Source organism: Schistocerca cancellata, chromosome 4, assembly GCF_023864275.1.
Source record: "Schistocerca cancellata isolate TAMUIC-IGC-003103 chromosome 4, iqSchCanc2.1, whole genome shotgun sequence".
NCBI classification, from domain to species: domain Eukaryota; kingdom Metazoa; phylum Arthropoda; class Insecta; order Orthoptera; family Acrididae; genus Schistocerca; species Schistocerca cancellata.
The window spans coordinates 368980500-368985754 of NC_064629.1; the positions used below are offsets into that span (position 1 = coordinate 368980500).

At 42.9% G+C, this 5255-nt stretch overlaps 1 pseudogene; it reads left to right on the forward strand.

Moving 5' to 3' along the window:
* The first annotated feature begins 4739 nt into the window (after window positions 1-4739).
* LOC126186546 (small nucleolar RNA U3) lies at window positions 4740-4928 on the forward strand (annotated as a pseudogene).
* The last annotated feature ends 327 nt before the right edge of the window (window positions 4929-5255 follow it).

A 5255-nucleotide genomic window follows, 5' to 3' on the forward strand; every position in this document is an offset into this window, starting at 1 on the left:
GTGTTTCTTGACTTCTGCAAGACGTTTGATACAGTTCCGCACAGTCGTTTAATGAACAAAGTAAGAGCATATGGACTATCAGACCAATTGTGTGATTGGATTGAAGAGTTCCTAGATAACAGAACGCAGCATGTCATTCTCAATGGAGAGAAGTCTTCCGAAGTAAGACTGATTTCAGGTGTGCCGCAGGGGAGTGTCGTAGGACCTGTGCTATTCACGATATACATAAATGACCTTGTGGATAACATCGGAAGTTCACTGAGGCTTTTTGCGGATAATGCTGTAGTATATCGAGAGGTTGTAACAATGGAAAATTGTACTGAAATGGAGGAGGATCTGCAACGAATTGACGCATGATGCAGAGAATGGCAACTGAATCTCAATATAGGCAAGTGTAATGTGCTGCGAATACATAGAAAGAAAGATCCTTTATCATTTAGCTACAACATAGCAGGTCAGCAACTGGAAGAAGTTAATTCCACAAATTATCTGGGAGTAGGCATTAGGAGTGATTTAAAATGGAATGACCATATAAAATTAACCGTTGGTAAAGCAGATGCCAGACTGGAAGAATCCTAAGGAAATGCAATCCGAAAACAAAGGAAGTAGGTTACAGTACACTTGTTCGCCCACTGCTTGAATACTGCTCACCGGTGTGGGATCCGTACCAGACAGGGTTGATAGAAGAGAAAGAGTTGATCCAACGGAGAGCTGCGCGCTTCGTTACAGGATCATTTAGTAATCGCGAAAGCGTTACGGAGATGATAGATAAACTCCAGTGGAAGACTCTGCAAGAGAGACGCTCAGTAGCTCGGTACGGGCTTTTGTTGAAGTTTCGAGAATATACCTTCACCGAGGAGTCAAGCAGTATATTGCTCCCGCCTACGTATATCTGGCGAAGAGACCAAGAGGATAAAACCAGAGAGATTAGAGCACACACAGAGGCATACCGACAATCTTTCTTTCCACGAACAATACGAGACTGGAATAGAAGGGAGAACTGATAGAGGTACTCAAAGTACCCTGCGCCACACACCGTCAGGTGGCTTGCCGAGTATGGATGTAGATGTAGATGTAGAATGCACCTCCGTTACAGGATCCATTTTGAAGGGTAACCGGCCGGAGTGGCCGAGCGGTTATAGGGACTTCAGTCTGGAACCGCGCGACCGCTACGGTCGGTCGCAGGTTCGACTCCTGCCTCGGGCATTGATGTGTGTGATGTCCTTAGGTTAGTTAGGTTTAAGTAGTTCTAAGTTCTAGGGGACTGATGACCTCAGATGTTAAGTGCCATAGTGCTCAGAGCCATTTTGAAGGCCACATATAGCGCCACCACCCATCGGAACTTCATGAAACTACAGGGGCTAAAGCGGGAATATTCCACGATGTCCCACAAAAAAATTCAGTATCTTTTTCAACCGAAATCGGCCAAGAAAAAGATGTGTTACGTTACTTGCAGAACGCCCCTCGTACATGATTAAATTAGCAGGCGATCTAGAGGATCACTGGTTGCGAATTCCACCTCTGGTAAAAACAACGGTTCTAACCCAGCTGGACATCAAGTCGAACTGAGCTTGGACGATAGACAGAGCCGCCATTCCATGCTGCTTCAACTCTATGCTAGAGTCCATCAAGCGTTGTGACTAGTGGTGGCGTGTCAGTCTGTAAGTACCCGCGACAGATGTTTTCCATCCGTGAGAGATCTGGAGAACACTCCAGTCAGAGCAACAGTTGAACACCTTCTGTGTCGAGGTACAACACCACTACAGCCTAGGTAACATGCAGTCTTGCATTATCTTGTTGAAAAATAACGCCACGTATAGCTTAAAAATAGAGCACAGCCGCTGCTTTAACACGCCAGAAATGCAACAGCTGCAGTCCAAACTACCGGCTGTCTCAGCCACAGGTGATCGTGTTGTATATACGATGGCACACCGTACTATCATGCAAGGTGCTGGGTCCGGTATGACGATGAGGAATGCAAAGTGGGAACATTCATCCTCCTCGGAGCCTCCACACACGTTATATGCAGAACCGTCTGGAAAGTGACGCGCTGCCTCTCTTGTGACCGACGTTGTTTGGTGCATCACTGTCGACGAACCTCTCTCCGCAGTCGCGTCAGTGGAAGCCGAAACACTAGTAGCCGTCCTGACAGTCCGTTGTGCACCGCACGTCTTCCCACTGTTTGAGTGGATGCTTGGTGTAAACTAGCCCATTTCTTGATGTAAGGTATTACCAGTTAAGTCGAAGCGGTAAAGCGGCTGTAGCAGGTACTATCTTGGTCACGTGAGTAGGTGCAGACTCACCACGACTCAAGTACTACAAGCATGGAAGGTGAGCGCGGAGAACGTCTTCGTGGGCAGACGCAACGAATTCCGGTTATCGTGGTTTAATTTGTTGTCGATGAGGAAGAGAAGGAATTTATCGTACTAGCGGAGAAGGCGATGAAATGTGCTGCCAAAATGTTAAAGTTGAACAAGAATTTGTAAACCAATTACGGAAGGACGTACACGAAGCCGAGGGGAGCGAAATTCAGAATTCTACGCCAAAGAACAAGAAGAAAAGTGCTTCATAAAATGTATGCCATTGATTATACGGGAGAATGTATAATCGGGCAGAAATTTCTACGCTATTACGAACAATATAACGAAATACCAACTTTGCGAAAACTACACAGCTTTTGTAGCACAGAACTGAACTTCAATGATAACAAAGTAACTCTTAGAAAAATTGTTCTGCCTGTGGGATTTAGTTTTAAAAGGAGAAAAAATATACGTGTTGTTATGTGCGAACGAGAGGTCATAGTTGCAAAAAGGGCGTACTTTATTAAGTTTTTAAGGAAGAATGAAGCATGATCCAGTGGTTTACTTGCACGGAACACTTATTCACACACATTACACCTAAATAAAAGTTGGCAAAGTTACAGTGTGCGGCGAGCGTTGTCTAACGAAATGACGTGGTCGGCGTTTAGTTGTTGTGCATGCAGGCGGTGATATGAATTTCATTAAAGATTCACTTCCCAAGAGGTCGTACTATCACTCAGTAATGGACCTTAAAGTATTTTCTTTGTTTGTTTGAGGAGAATCATATTTTCTCTTTCTTTGACGAAACAAGACAGAAAAATACAAAATATTTTCTAAATTAACAAAACAAAACTAATTGTCAACAACCGTATTAACCTTTGTAGCAGGCTAATTTGTAAACTGTCATATCCAGTTTCTCTTACTGGCAAACTTTATCGTCTGCAATCATTTGCTGGTAACAAATTACACGGCGATCTCACTTTGGGAGTGGTGGGATCGACTTTTTCAAACCATCTATAAGATGGTGAGCAAATGAAAATGTTGACACTATGATTAATATTACGCATGAAGATATAAGAAATAAATAAATTGAATTGATTAAATAAAAATATTGAATGAAGTCATTTTGACACAGAATTAAAAGTTAAAATTTCAAGGTACTTGTAAGAATTCATAACCGACAACCTCAGCCTTCTCACAAATGTATCTCAACTCGCTATAATACACCACTGCTTGGGACAACACCACTCATTTTAATGCTATAGAGCGCCACGCGAAATTTCTGTCAGTTACTCGCAATGTCTTCACACATTCGAAACATTTCTAGACATTTTAAGTGTTTGATTACAATAATGTTCACCCTCTGATCACTTCGGAATTATTTTCAATAATACGCGTGTTCTGGCGGGAGTAATAAAACAGTCTCGCGTGGATAAGTCTTTTAAACACCTCTTCTTGAACAACCTCTTCTCACTATTAAATAAAAAAACTACAAAGGCCAGATAGTCTCACTTCACAGAGTTAACTAAATTTTAACAGCAGATTTACATAATCCATTCGTATTAGACAAGCGATACTTGAAAACCGGTATTTGGTGATAGGCAAGCGGGGTGTGACAGCACCCAACTTGTAAGAATACTGGAGTCTACGTCAGTATTACATCTCTCTTCATGTTTCTCGGGTGTAACCACGACGGTGCTGCCACCGTGACGAGATTATGATTTCGCCTGCCGTGTAATAAGTGACGTGTGTGTGCAATCCTCCACGGTCCAGCGAACAATACGTATGTTGTCTCACGCGCTAGTCGTACGGGGCCCCTGAGATCCTGCCTCGCGGGGAATATGGTGCTTCAAAATCCATCGATTCCATATTCGCATGGCAGTCGTCGGATCCCGACCACCGCGAGCAGTAATATCACGAACGTTAAACCGCAGTCTCCGACGCTTGATGGTAGACGTTTCTCCTTAAGGTGTGATTCCAATGCGGCGGCTGTGACCGTGCGCTGTCCAACGGCGCCCCTTTAACGTTACTGAATGCGAGCCTATCCTCTGGGGCATCTGCAGTCGCGCCACAGCAAACACCAAAGCGATGTCGCCACAGCCGCCGCACTGGAATCGCACCTTAACACGAGACAGAATACGATCTTATCACAAACACAAAACATTAATGATTTGATTAACTGTCTGTGCTTGGCGGAACACGAGAATAATACTAAAAAGGGAAAACACTTTTTAATGTTTTGCAAAATTATATTTATTTGGCTACGTACCGGCTTTTGGCTTCTCAGGCTACCTTCATTTGACAACTGATGTCGCAAACAAAAGGAAAACATGATGTGCGACTCACACAGATATTATTTGTACTGTAGGTACAAGACTGATAGAGCGTTTAAATAGGAAAATATTACATTTCTTTATCACAAAGAAATAATTAAATTAACAGAAAACAGGATCATTTCTGTAGTATGTCTTCAACTCTCTCTAGTTCAAAGCTGGAGTAGACGTAACCACGATGATGAGTGGTAGCACTGTCCCTGAGCGTGAGGCTTGCGATCGAGATTCATCGCATCTTGGTTGTAATCGATGATCGTTCACCACATTCTGAGGGATGTGGGAAGGGAATAGTGGGTTAACGAAGTTCTTATGTGGAGGTACATTTAACGACAGATGAGAAATAATATCAATTTACAATCTGAATCTAATATTTGTATCGAAAACTTAATTTAACAAAGGGGGAAATGAAAACTGAGTCTCATCACTTGAAGTTCATGTGAAGTTGTTATAATAGATATTTTTACCCTGTGAAGGTGCTCCATGATGTGTTACAAGAGAGTATAGTGTGTATCATGCATTTCTTCAGGTGATGAAAGAGGACTTTACCTTCAGGACGCTATACAAGAAATTAGCCTTAATGTTATGAACATGTTCTCAACCCTCTTGCTTCTTCTGTGTGCAC